Source organism: Petromyzon marinus, chromosome 12 (assembly GCF_048934315.1).
Source record: "Petromyzon marinus isolate PM22_M1 ecotype Great Lakes invasive population chromosome 12, UKy_Petmar_22M1.pri1.0, whole genome shotgun sequence".
NCBI lineage: Eukaryota > Metazoa > Chordata > Hyperoartia > Petromyzontiformes > Petromyzontidae > Petromyzon > Petromyzon marinus.
The window spans coordinates 14,335,391-14,349,550 of record NC_133678.1 but is presented as its reverse complement, the minus strand read 5'-3'; the positions used below and the strand labels follow the sequence as shown (position 1 = coordinate 14,349,550).

Sequence of the window (14,160 nt, the reverse complement as noted above, 5' to 3'; positions counted from 1 at the left end):
TCCAAGTGAACGATTATTTATTTTGCTGATTATTTGAGTACTTTATACTGTTGGAACAGCACTCTGCATTTTGTTATGCAGATACAAACTAACACGCTTTCTGTTGGACAAGCGTAGAAGTGTTTCCTTTTCAAACAATCAATGAGGCAGACCTGATATATATTTGGTAACCCAGAACCTGTGGTTGAAATTTTACATTCCAATTATAGGGGCCAGTTTTGCATAAAAGGACTCCTCTTGACTTCCAACAAAGTAGGACTTATTTTTATCAGCCGTGGAGGAATTTTGGGCTGAGTTTACACCTGATCAAGATGGGAATGTGTACCTGATTGTGAGCAGAGTGCCACCTAGCAGGAAAAGCAAATGCGCCAAGTTCAGCAAAAATCTGAGACGGAAGCACAGATGGCAATGAGAAAATGTGAATTAAACGTGGAGAGCCGAAGGGAATAGAAATGTTTTAGTCAATTGCCAAGGCCGACCAGACTTTATTTGGCAGACTATTCCAGATGATATGAAAATTCATGTGAATTTGAATAAATATGAAAGCTATTTATGGTGATTTGCACACCCTGATACTGTTGAATAGCATTTTTTGTGCGTGTTAACTTTCCTCTGTGGAATACCCTGTAGATGTTGGAAGTGTAACAGTCTATTGTTGTTTATTTGGATAAAAGTGCATCGGCCGGGAATCGAACCCGGGCCTCCCGCGTGGCAGGCGAGAATTCTACCACTGAACCACCGATGCCTCATGTGTGTGGAGTGATTCTACGTGAGATGCATGCATACTAATCTTCTTTCAGTCGCGTGCAAGTGAGACTTCTCTGTGAACATTCGGCTCCTAACTTTCCCCTTTTTCATGAATATCAGAAGATGATGATGGAGTTAATTGATTATATGCAAGTTATTGGGATGTTGTTAAAACTATTTCTTCACCTGTTATAAAGATTACGTAGAACGGTTTTCCGCAAGATAAATTATTCGACACCACTCGTCTCCAATACTAGTTATTGAAATTCGTTGACAAAATAACTGTGACCTGATTTTCGCTGCTGAAAGTGACCTCACCGTGTTTGTTGCTGCAAGTATACAAGGAAAAGTATCGGATGCGATGAATATTCTTTATTCACATGGAAACTCATTTTCTTGAAACCACTACACGTGCATTTTAATCGTTTATGATGTTGCTTCTCTGGATAAAAGTGCATTGGCCAGGAATCCATCCCAGCGCTCCCACGTGGCAGTCCAGAATTCTACCATTGAATGATCTCTACCACATACCACTCGAATGTTTAAAGTCAGATGCATAAACACTATTCTTTTTTCCATCGTGCAAATTTGCGTTTTCTCTGTGTGTATTTAGAACCTGACTTTTTACTTTTTTCATCACGAGCTGCAGATGATGGTGGGTTTTTTGCTCGATTCGCTACAAATTTACAGTCTATTGTTGTTTATTTGGATAAAAGTGCATCGGCCGGGAATCGAACCCGGGCCTCCCGCGTGGCAGGCGAGAATTCTACCACTGAACCACCGATGCCTCATGTTATTGTAGCGATTCTACGTGAGATGCATGCATACTAATCTTCTTTCAGTCGCATGCAAATGAGACTTCTCCGTGTACATTCGGCTCCTGACTTTCCCATTTTTAATTTATGATGTTGCTTATCTGGATAAAAGTTCATTTGCCAGGAATCCATCTCAGCGCTCCCACGTGGCAGTCCAGAATTCTACCACTGATTCACCTCTACCACATACCACTCGAATGTTTAAAGCGAGATGCATGAATGGTATTATTTTTTCCATCGTGCAAAATTGCGTTTCTCTGTGTTTAGAACCTGACTTTTTACTTTTTTCATGTGACCAAAACGTTAGCTGGTGCATATGCATATGCAGTGGCTCAGAACCAAGTGAATCAGGGCCGGCGCTAGGGGCGTGCTGGGCTGTGCCCTGCACCACCAAATGTCCTTTTTGGCTCATCCAGGTTTACTATTATTCGTGACATAGTGGCGCATACAACAGCTCGGTAGTCCCCAAAATCCAAGAGGAGCTGGAGCTAGGCTTCCAAGTGAACGATTATTTATTTTGCTGATTATTTGAGTACTTTATACTGTTGGCACAGCACTCTGCATTTGTTATGCAGGTACAAACTATCACGCTTTCTGTTGGACAAGCGTGGAAGTGTTTCCTTTGCAAACAATCAATGAGGTAGACCTGATCTATATTTCGTAACCCAGAACCTGTGGTTGAAATTTTACATTCCAATTATAGGGGCCAGTTTTGCATAAAAGGACTACTCTTGACTTCCAACAAAGTAGGACTTCTTTTTATCAGCCATGGAGGAATTTTGGGCTGAGTTTGCACCTGATCAAGATGGGAATGTGTACCTGATTGTGAGCAGAGTGCCACCTAGCAGGAAAAGCAAATGCGCCAAGTTCAGCAAAAATCTGAGACGGATGCACAGATGGCAATGAGAAAATGTGAATTAAACGTGGAGAGCAGAAGGGAATAGAAATGTTTTAGTCAATTGCCAAGGCCGACCAGACTTTATTTGGCAGACTATTCCAGATGATATGAATATTCATGTGAATTTGAATAAATATGAAAGCTATTAATGGTGATTTGCACACACTGATACTGTTGAATAGCATATTTTGTGCGTGTTAACTTTCCTATGTGGAATACACTGTAGATTTTGGAAGTGTAACAGTCTATTGTTGTTTATTTGGATAAAAGTGCATCGGCTGGGTATCGCACCGGGCCTCCCGTGTGGCAGGCGAGAATTCTACCACTGAACCACCAATGCCTCATGTGGCTGGAGTGATTCTACGTGAGATGCATGAATACTAATCTTCTTTCAGTCGCGTGCAAGTGAGACTTCTCTGTGAACATTCGGCTCCTAACTTTCCCATTTTTCATTAATATCAGAAGATGATGATGGAGTTAATTGATTATATGCAAGTTATTGGGATGTTGTTAAAAATATTTCTTCACCTGTTATAAAGATTGCGTAGAACGGCTTTCCACAAGATAAATTATTCGACACCACTCGTCTCCAATACAAGTTATTGAACTTCGTTGATAAAATAACTGCGACCTGATTTTCGCTGCTGAAAGTGACCTCACCGTGTTTATTGCTACAAGTATACAAGGAAAAGTATCGGATGCGATGAATATTCTTTATTCACATGGAAACTCATTTTCTTGAAACCACTACACGTGCATTTTAATCGTTTATGATGTTGCTTCTCTGGATAAAAGTGCATTGGCCAGGAATCCATCCCAGCGCTCCCACGTGGCAGTCCAGAATTCTACCATTGAATGATCTCTACCACATACCACTCGAATGTTTAAAGTCAGATGCATAAACACTATTCTTTTTTCCATCGTGCAAATTTGCGTTTTCTCTGTGTGTATTTAGAACCTGACTTTTTACTTTTTTCATCACGAGCTGCAGATGATGGTGGGTTTTTTGCTCGATTCGCTACAAATTTACAGTCTATTGTTGTTTATTTGGATAAAAGTGCATCGGCCGGGAATCGAACCCGGGCCTCCCGCGTGGCAGGCGAGAATTCTACCACTGAACCACCGATGCCTCATGTTATTGTAGCGATTCTACGTGAGATGCATGCATACTAATCTTCTTTCAGTCGCATGCAAATGAGACTTCTCCGTGTACATTCGGCTCCTGACTTTCCCATTTTTAATTTATGATGTTGCTTATCTGGATAAAAGTACATTTGCCAGGAATCCATCTCAGCGCTCCCACGTGGCAGTCCAGAATTCTACCACTGATTCACCTCTACCACATACCACTCGAATGTTTAAAGCGAGATGCATGAATGGTATTATTTTTTCCATCGTGCAAAATTGCGTTTCTCTGTGTTTAGAACCTGACTTTTTACTTTTTTCATGTGACCAAAACGTTAGCTGGTGCATATGCATATGCAGTGGCTCAGAACCAAGTGAATCAGGGCCGGCGCTAGGGGCGTGCTGGGCTGTGCCCTGCACCACCAAATGTCCTTTTTGGCTCATCCAGGTTTACTATTATTCGTGACATAGTGGCGCATACAACAGCTCGGTAGTCCCCAAAATCCAAGAGGAGCTGGAGCTAGGCTTCCAAGTGAACGATTATTTATTTTGCTGATTATTTGAGTACTTTATACTGTTGGCACAGCACTCTGCATTTGTTATGCAGGTACAAACTATCACGCTTTCTGTTGGACAAGCGTGGAAGTGTTTCCTTTGCAAACAATCAATGAGGTAGACCTGATCTATATTTCGTAACCCAGAACCTGTGGTTGAAATTTTACATTCCAATTATAGGGGCCAGTTTTGCATAAAAGGACTACTCTTGACTTCCAACAAAGTAGGACTTCTTTTTATCAGCCATGGAGGAATTTTGGGCTGAGTTTGCACCTGATCAAGATGGGAATGTGTACCTGATTGTGAGCAGAGTGCCACCTAGCAGGAAAAGCAAATGCGCCAAGTTCAGCAAAAATCTGAGACGGATGCACAGATGGCAATGAGAAAATGTGAATTAAACGTGGAGAGCAGAAGGGAATAGAAATGTTTTAGTCAATTGCCAAGGCCGACCAGACTTTATTTGGCAGACTATTCCAGATGATATGAATATTCATGTGAATTTGAATAAATATGAAAGCTATTAATGGTGATTTGCACACACTGATACTGTTGAATAGCATATTTTGTGCGTGTTAACTTTCCTATGTGGAATACACTGTAGATTTTGGAAGTGTAACAGTCTATTGTTGTTTATTTGGATAAAAGTGCATCGGCTGGGTATCGCACCGGGCCTCCCGTGTGGCAGGCGAGAATTCTACCACTGAACCACCAATGCCTCATGTGGCTGGAGTGATTCTACGTGAGATGCATGAATACTAATCTTCTTTCAGTCGCGTGCAAGTGAGACTTCTCTGTGAACATTCGGCTCCTAACTTTCCCATTTTTCATTAATATCAGAAGATGATGATGGAGTTAATTGATTATATGCAAGTTATTGGGATGTTGTTAAAAATATTTCTTCACCTGTTATAAAGATTGCGTAGAACGGCTTTCCACAAGATAAATTATTCGACACCACTCGTCTCCAATACAAGTTATTGAACTTCGTTGATAAAATAACTGCGACCTGATTTTCGCTGCTGAAAGTGACCTCACCGTGTTTATTGCTACAAGTATACAAGGAAAAGTATCGGATGCGATGAATATTCTTTATTCACATGGAAACTCATTTTCTTGAAACCACTACACGTGCATTTTAATCGTTTATGATGTTGCTTCTCTGGATAAAAGTGCATTGGCCAGGAAGCCATCCCAGCGCTCCCACGTGGCAGTCCAGAATTGTACCACTGAATGATCTCTACCACATACCACTCGAATGTTTAAAGTGAGATGCATGAATGGTATTATTTTTTCCATCGTGCAAAATTGCGTTTTCTCTGTGTTTAGAACCTGACTTTTTACTTTTTTCATGTGACCAAAACGTTAGCTGGTGCATATGCATATGCAGTGGCTCAGAACCAAGTGAATCAGGGCCGGCGCTAGGGGCGTGCTGGGCTGTGCCCTGCACCACCAAATGTCCTTTTTGGCTCATCCAGGTTTACTATTATTTGTGACATAGTGGCGCACACAACAGCTCGGTAGTCCCCAAAATCCAAGAGGAGCTGGAGCTAGGCCTCCAAGTGAACGATTATTTATTTTGCTGATTATTTGAGCACTTTATACTGTTGGCACAGCACTCTGCATTTGTTATGCAGGTACAAACTATCACGCTTTCTGTTGGACAAGCGTGGAAGTGTTTCCTTTGCAAACAATCAATGAGGTAGACCTGATCTATATTTCGTAACCCAGAACCTGTGGTTGAAATTTTACATTCCAATTATAGGGGCCAGTTTTGCATAAAAGGACTACTCTTGACTTCCAACAAAGTAGGACTTATTTTTATCAGCCGTGGAGGAATTTTGGGCTGAGTTTACACCTGATCAAGATGGGAATGTGTACCTGATTGTGAGCAGAGTGCCACCTAGCAGGAAAAGCAAATGCGCCAAGTTCAGCAAAAATCTGAGACGGAAGCACAGATGGCAATGAGAAAATGTGAATTAAACGTGGAGAGCCGAAGGGAATAGAAATGTTTTAGTCAATTGCCAAGGCCGACCAGACTTTATTTGGCAGACTATTCCAGATGATATGAAAATTCATGTGAATTTGAATAAATATGAAAGCTATTTATGGTGATTTGCACACCCTGATACTGTTGAATAGCATTTTTTGTGCGTGTTAACTTTCCTCTGTGGAATACCCTGTAGATGTTGGAAGTGTAACAGTCTATTGTTGTTTATTTGGATAAAAGTGCATCGGCCGGGAATCGAACCCGGGCCTCCCGCGTGGCAGGCGAGAATTCTACCACTGAACCACCGATGCCTCATGTGTGTGGAGTGATTCTACGTGAGATGCATGCATACTAATCTTCTTTCAGTCGCGTGCAAGTGAGACTTCTCTGTGAACATTCGGCTCCTAACTTTCCCCTTTTTCATGAATATCAGAAGATGATGATGGAGTTAATTGATTATATGCAAGTTATTGGGATGTTGTTAAAACTATTTCTTCACCTGTTATAAAGATTACGTAGAACGGTTTTCCGCAAGATAAATTATTCGACACCACTCGTCTCCAATACTAGTTATTGAAATTCGTTGACAAAATAACTGTGACCTGATTTTCGCTGCTGAAAGTGACCTCACCGTGTTTGTTGCTGCAAGTATACAAGGAAAAGTATCGGATGCGATGAATATTCTTTATTCACATGGAAACTCATTTTCTTGAAACCACTACACGTGCATTTTAATCGTTTATGATGTTGCTTCTCTGGATAAAAGTGCATTGGCCAGGAATCCATCCCAGCGCTCCCACGTGGCAGTCCAGAATTCTACCATTGAATGATCTCTACCACATACCACTCGAATGTTTAAAGTCAGATGCATAAACACTATTCTTTTTTCCATCGTGCAAATTTGCGTTTTCTCTGTGTGTATTTAGAACCTGACTTTTTACTTTTTTCATCACGAGCTGCAGATGATGGTGGGTTTTTTGCTCGATTCGCTACAAATTTACAGTCTATTGTTGTTTATTTGGATAAAAGTGCATCGGCCGGGAATCGAACCCGGGCCTCCCGCGTGGCAGGCGAGAATTCTACCACTGAACCACCGATGCCTCATGTTATTGTAGTGATTCTACGTGAGATGCATGCATACTAATCTTCTTTCAGTCGCATGCAAATGAGACTTCTCCGTGTACATTCGGCTCCTGACTTTCCCATTTTTAATTTATGATGTTGCTTATCTGGATAAAAGTACATTTGCCAGAAATCCATCTCAGCGCTCCCACGTGGCAGTCCAGAATTCTACCACTGATTCACCTCTACCACATACCACTCGAATGTTTAAAGCGAGATGCATGAATGGTATTATTTTTTCCATCGTGCAAAATTGCGTTTCTCTGTGTTTAGAACCTGACTTTTTACTTTTTTCATGTGACCAAAACGTTAGCTGGTGCATATGCATATGCAGTGGCTCAGAACCAAGTGAATCAGGGCCGGCGCTAGGGGCGTGCTGGGCTGTGCCCTGCACCACCAAATGTCCTTTTTGGCTCATCCAGGTTTACTATTATTCGTGACATAGTGGCGCATACAACAGCTCGGTAGTCCCCAAAATCCAAGAGGAGCTGGAGCTAGGCTTCCAAGTGAACGATTATTTATTTTGCTGATTATTTGAGTACTTTATACTGTTGGCACAGCACTCTGCATTTGTTATGCAGGTACAAACTATCACGCTTTCTGTTGGACAAGCGTGGAAGTGTTTCCTTTGCAAACAATCAATGAGGTAGACCTGATCTATATTTCGTAACCCAGAACCTGTGGTTGAAATTTTACATTCCAATTATAGGGGCCAGTTTTGCATAAAAGGACTACTCTTGACTTCCAACAAAGTAGGACTTCTTTTTATCAGCCATGGAGGAATTTTGGGCTGAGTTTGCACCTGATCAAGATGGGAATGTGTACCTGATTGTGAGCAGAGTGCCACCTAGCAGGAAAAGCAAATGCGCCAAGTTCAGCAAAAATCTGAGACGGATGCACAGATGGCAATGAGAAAATGTGAATTAAACGTGGAGAGCAGAAGGGAATAGAAATGTTTTAGTCAATTGCCAAGGCCGACCAGACTTTATTTGGCAGACTATTCCAGATGATATGAATATTCATGTGAATTTGAATAAATATGAAAGCTATTAATGGTGATTTGCACACACTGATACTGTTGAATAGCATATTTTGTGCGTGTTAACTTTCCTATGTGGAATACACTGTAGATTTTGGAAGTGTAACAGTCTATTGTTGTTTATTTGGATAAAAGTGCATCGGCTGGGTATCGCACCGGGCCTCCCGTGTGGCAGGCGAGAATTCTACCACTGAACCACCAATGCCTCATGTGGCTGGAGTGATTCTACGTGAGATGCATGAATACTAATCTTCTTTCAGTCGCGTGCAAGTGAGACTTCTCTGTGAACATTCGGCTCCTAACTTTCCCATTTTTCATTAATATCAGAAGATGATGATGGAGTTAATTGATTATATGCAAGTTATTGGGATGTTGTTAAAAATATTTCTTCACCTGTTATAAAGATTGCGTAGAACGGCTTTCCACAAGATAAATTATTCGACACCACTCGTCTCCAATACAAGTTATTGAACTTCGTTGATAAAATAACTGCGACCTGATTTTCGCTGCTGAAAGTGACCTCACCGTGTTTATTGCTGCAAGTATACAAGGAAAAGTATCGGATGCGATGAATATTCTTTATTCACATGGAAACTCATTTTCTTGAAACCACTACACGTGCATTTTAATCGTTTATGATGTTGCTTCTCTGGATAAAAGTGCATTGGCCAGGAATCCATCCCAGCGCTCCCACGTGGCAGTCCAGAATTCTACCATTGAATGATCTCTACCACATACCACTCGAATGTTTAAAGTGAGATGCATAAACACTATTCTTTGATCCATCGTGCAAATTTGCGTTTTCTCTGTGTGTATTTAGAACCTGACTTTTTACTTTTTTCATCACGAGCTGCAGATGATGGTGGGTTTTTTGCTCGATTCGCTCCAAATGTACAGTCTATTGTTGTTTATTTGGATAAAAGTGCATCGGCCGGGAATCGAACCCGGGCCTCCCGCGTGGCAGGCGAGAATTCTACCACTGAACCACCGATGCCTCATGTTATTGTAGTGATTCTACGTGAGATACATGCATACTAATCTTCTTTCAGTCGCGTGCAAATGAGACTTCTCCGTGTACATTCGGCTTCTGACTTTCCCATTTTTAATTTATGATGTTGCTTATCTGGATAAAAGTACATTTGCCAGGAATCCATCTCAGCGCTCCCACGTGGCAGTCCAGAATTCTACCACTGATTCACCTCTACCACATACCACTCGAATGTTTAAAGTGAGATGCATGAATGGTATTATTTTTTCCATCGTGCAAAATTGCGTTTTCTCTGTGTTTAGAACCTGACTTTTTACTTTTTTCATGTGACCAAAACGTTAGCTGGTGCATATGCATATGCAGTGGCTCAGAACCAAGTGAATCAGGGCCGGCGCTAGGGGCGTGCTGGGCTGTGCACTGCACCACCAAATGTCCTTTTTGGCTCATCCAGGTTTACTATTATTTGTGACATAGTGGCGCACACAACCGCTCGGTAGTCCCCAAAATCCAAGAGGAGCTGGAGCTAGGCCTCCAAGTGAACGATTATTTATTTTGCTGATTATTTGAGTACTTTATACTGTTGGCACAGCACTCTGCATTTGTTATGCAGGTACAAACTATCACGCTTTCTGTTGGACAAGCGTGGAAGTGTTTCCTTTGCAAACAATCAATGACGTAGACCTGATCTATATTTCGTAACCCAGAACCTGTGGTTGAAATTTTACATTCCAATTATAGGGGCCAGTTTTACATAAAAGGACTACTCTTGACTTCCAACAAAGTAGGACTTCTTTTTATCAGCCATGGAGGAATTTTGGGCTGAGTTTGCACCTGATCAAGATGGGAATGTGTACCTGATTGTGAGCAGAGTGCCACCTAGCAGGAAAAGCAAATGCGCCAAGTTCAGCAAAAATCTGAGACGGATGCACAGATGGCAATGAGAAAATGTGAATTAAACGTGGAGAGCAGAAGGGAATAGAAATGTTTTAGTCAATTGCCAAGGCCGACCAGACTTTATTTGGCAGACTATTCCAGATGATATGAATATTCATGTTAATTTGAATAAATATGAAAGCTATTAATGGTGATTTGCACACACTGATACTGTTGAATAGCATATTTTGTGCGTGTTAACTTTCCTATGTGGAATACACTGTAGATTTTGGAAGTGTAACAGTCTATTGTTGTTTATTTGGATAAAAGTGCATCGGCTGGGTATCGCACCGGGCCTCCCGTGTGGCAGGCGAGAATTCTACCACTGAACCACCAATGCCTCATGTGGCTGGTGTGATTCTACGTGAGATGCATGAATACTAATCTTCTTTCAGTCGCGTGCAAGTGAGACTTCTCTGTGAACATTCGGCTCCTAACTTTCCCATTTTTCATTAATATCAGAAGATGATGATGGAGGTAATTGATTATATGCAAGTTATTGGGATGTTGTTAAAAATATTTCTTCACTTGTTATAAAGATTGCGTAGAACGGCTTTCCACAAGATAAATTATTCGACACCACTCGTCTCCAATACTAGTTATTGAACTTCGTTGATAAAATAACTGCGACCTGATTTTCGCTGCTGAAAGTGACCTCACCGTGTTTGTTGCTGCAAGTATACAAGGAAAAGAATCGGATGCGATGAATATTCTTTATTCACATGGAAACTCATTTTCTTGAAACCACTACACGTGCATTTTAATCGTTTATGATGTTGCTTCTCTGGATAAAAGTGCATTGGCCAGGAAGCCATCCCAGCGCTCCCACGTGGCAGTCCAGAATTCTACCACTGAATGATCTCTACCACATACCACTGGAATGTGTAAAGTAAGATGCATAAACACTATTCTTTTTTCCATCGTGCAAATTTGCGTTTTCTCTGTGTGTATTTAGAACCTGACTTTTTACTTTTTTCATCACGAGCTGCAGATGATGGTGGGTTTTTTGCTCGATTCGCTACAAATTTACAGTCTATTGTTGTTTATTTGGATAAAAGTGCATCGGCCGGGAATCGAACCCGGGCCTCCCGCGTGGCAGGCGAGAATTCTACCACTGAACCACCGATGCCTCATGTTAGTGTAGTGATTCTACGTGAGATGCATGCATACTAATCTTCTTTCAGTCGCGTGCAAATGAGACTTCTCCGTGTACATTCGGCTCCTGACTTTCCCATTTTTAATTTATGATGTTGCTTATCTGGATAAAAGTACATTTGCCAGGAATCCATCTCAGCGCTCCCACGTGGCAGTCCAGAATTCTACCACTGATTCACCTCTACCACATACCACTCGAATGTTTAAAGTGAGATGCATGAATGGTATTATTTTTTCCATCGTGCAAAATTGCGTTTTCTCTGTGTATTTAGAACCTGACTTTTTACTTTTTTCATGTGGCCAAAACGTTAGCTGGTGCATATGCATATGCCTTGGCTCAGAACCAAGTGAATCAGGGCCGGCGCTAGGGGCGTATTGGGCTGTGCCCTGCACCACCAAATGTCCTTTTTGGCTCATCCAGGTTTACTATTATTTGTGACATAGTGGCGCACACAACCGCTCGGTAGTCCCCAAAATCCTAGAGGAGCTGGAGCTAGGCATGCAAGTGAACGATTATTTATTTTGCTGATTATTTGAGTACTTTATACTGTTGGCACAGCACTCTGCATTTGTTATGCAGGTACAAACTAACACGCTTTCTGTTGGACAAGCGTAGAAGTGTTTCCTTTTCAAACAATCAATGAGGCAGACCTGATATATATATATATTTGGTAACCCAGAACCTGTGGTTGAAATTTTACATTCCAATTATAGGGGCCAGTTTTGCATAAAAGGACTCCTCTTGACTTCCAACAAAGTAGGACTTATTTTTATCAGCCGTGGAGGAATTTTGGGCTGAGTTTACACCTGATCAAGATGGGAATGTGTACCTGATTGTGAGCAGAGTGCCACCTAGCAGGAAAAGCAAATGCGCCAAGTTCATTAAAAATCTGAGACGGAAGCACAGATGGCAATGAGAAAATGTGAATTAAACGTGGAGAGCAGAAGGGAATAGAAATGTTTTTCGTCAATTGCAAAGGCCGACCAGACTTTATTTGGCAGACTATTCCAGATGATATGAATATTCATGTGAATTTGAATAAATATGAAAGCTATTTATGGTGATTTGCACACACTGATACTGTTAAATAGCATTTTTTGTGCGTGTTAACTTTCCTATGTGGAATACACTGAAGATGTTGGAAGTGTAACAGTCTATTCTTGTTCATTTGGCTAAAAGTGCATCGGCCGGGAATTGAACCCGGGCCTCCCGCGTGGCAGGCGAGAATTCTACCACTGAACCACCGATGCCTCATGTGTTTGGCGTGATTCTATGTGAGATGCATGCATACTAATCTTCTTTCAGTCGCGTGCAAGTGAGACTTCTCTGTGAACATTCGGCTCCTAACTTTCCCATTTTTCATGCATATCAGAAGATGATGATGGAGTTAATTGATTATTTGCAAGTTAATGGGATGTTGTAAAAAATATTTCTTCAACTGTTATAAAGATTACGTAGAACGGTTTTCCGCAAGATAAATTATTCGACACCACTCGTCTCCAATACTAGTTATTGAACTTCGTTGATAAAATAACTGCGACCTGATTTTCGCTGCTGAAAGTGACCTCACCGTGTTTGTTGCTGCAAGTATACAAGGAAAAGTATCGGATGCGATGAATATTCTTTATTCACATGGAAACTCATTTTCTTGAAACCACTACACGTGCATTTTAATCGTTTATGATGTTGCTTCTCTGGATAAAAGTGCATTGGCCAGGAAGCCATCCCAGCGCTCCCACGTGGCAGTCCAGAATTGTACCACTGAATGATCTCTACCACATACCACTCGAATGTTTAAAGTGAGATGCATGAATGGTATTATTTTTTCCATCGTGCAAAATTGCGTTTTCTCTGTGTTTAGAACCTGACTTTTTACTTTTTTCATGTGACCAAAACGTTAGCTGGTGCATATGCATATGCAGTGGCTCAGAACCAAGTGAATCAGGGCCGGCGCTAGGGGCGTGCTGGGCTGTGCCCTGCACCACCAAATGTCCTTTTTGGCTCATCCAGGTTTACTATTATTTGTGACATAGTGGCGCACACAACAGCTCGGTAGTCCCCAAAATCCAAGAGGAGCTGGAGCTAGGCCTCCAAGTGAACGATTATTTATTTTGCTGATTATTTGAGTACTTTATACTGTTGGCACAGCACTCTGCATTTGTTATGCAGGTACAAACTATCACGCTTTCTGTTGGACAAGCGTGGAAGTGTTTCCTTTGCAAACAATCAATGAGGTAGACCTGATCTATATTTCGTAACCCAGAACCTGTGGTTGAAATTTTACATTCCAATTATAGGGGCCAGTTTTGCATAAAAGGACTACTCTTGACTTCCAACAAAGTAGGACTTCTTTTTATCAGCCATGGAGGAATTTTGGGCTGAGTTTGCACCTGATCAAGATGGGAATGTGTACCTGATTGTGAGCAGAGTGCCACCTAGCAGGAAAAGCAAATGCGCCAAGTTCAGCAAAAATCTGAGACGGATGCACAGATGGCAATGAGAAAATGTGAATTAAACGTGGAGAGCAGAAGGGAATAGAAATGTTTTAGTCAATTGCCAAGGTCGACCAGACTTTATTTGGCAGACTATTCCAGATGATATGAATATTCATGTGAATTTGAATAAATATGAAAGCTGTTCATGGTGATTTGCACACACTGATACTGTTGAATAGCATATTTTGTGCGTGTTAACTTTCCTATGTGGAATACACTGTAGATTTTGGAAGTGTAACAGTCTATTGTTGTTTATTTGGATAAAAGTGCATCTCCTGGGTATCGCACCGGGCCTCCCGT

General features: G+C 41.4%; 8 non-coding genes across 8 annotated transcripts; all 8 read right to left on the bottom strand.

Annotated features, from left to right (window-relative positions):
- Window positions 1-674: 674 nt before the first annotated feature.
- Window positions 675-745, bottom strand: TRNAG-GCC (transfer RNA glycine (anticodon GCC)). The gene has a single exon. It is a non-coding gene; the product is annotated as a tRNA-Gly (tRNA).
- Window positions 746-1,463: 718 nt separating this feature from the next.
- Window positions 1,464-1,534, bottom strand: TRNAG-GCC (transfer RNA glycine (anticodon GCC)). The gene has a single exon. It is a non-coding gene; the product is annotated as a tRNA-Gly (tRNA).
- A 1,984-nt stretch (window positions 1,535-3,518) lies between these two features.
- Window positions 3,519-3,589, bottom strand: TRNAG-GCC (transfer RNA glycine (anticodon GCC)). Its single transcript has one exon. It is a non-coding gene; the product is annotated as a tRNA-Gly (tRNA).
- Window positions 3,590-6,367: 2,778 nt separating this feature from the next.
- On the bottom strand, window positions 6,368-6,438 carry TRNAG-GCC (transfer RNA glycine (anticodon GCC)). Its single transcript has one exon. It is a non-coding gene; the product is annotated as a tRNA-Gly (tRNA).
- A 718-nt stretch (window positions 6,439-7,156) lies between these two features.
- Window positions 7,157-7,227, bottom strand: TRNAG-GCC (transfer RNA glycine (anticodon GCC)). Its single transcript has one exon. It is a non-coding gene; the product is annotated as a tRNA-Gly (tRNA).
- A 1,984-nt stretch (window positions 7,228-9,211) lies between these two features.
- On the bottom strand, window positions 9,212-9,282 carry TRNAG-GCC (transfer RNA glycine (anticodon GCC)). Its single transcript has one exon. It is a non-coding gene; the product is annotated as a tRNA-Gly (tRNA).
- Window positions 9,283-11,267: 1,985 nt separating this feature from the next.
- TRNAG-GCC (transfer RNA glycine (anticodon GCC)) lies at window positions 11,268-11,338 on the bottom strand. The gene has a single exon. It is a non-coding gene; the product is annotated as a tRNA-Gly (tRNA).
- A 1,206-nt stretch (window positions 11,339-12,544) lies between these two features.
- On the bottom strand, window positions 12,545-12,615 carry TRNAG-GCC (transfer RNA glycine (anticodon GCC)). The gene has a single exon. It is a non-coding gene; the product is annotated as a tRNA-Gly (tRNA).
- Window positions 12,616-14,160: the final 1,545 nt, after the last annotated feature.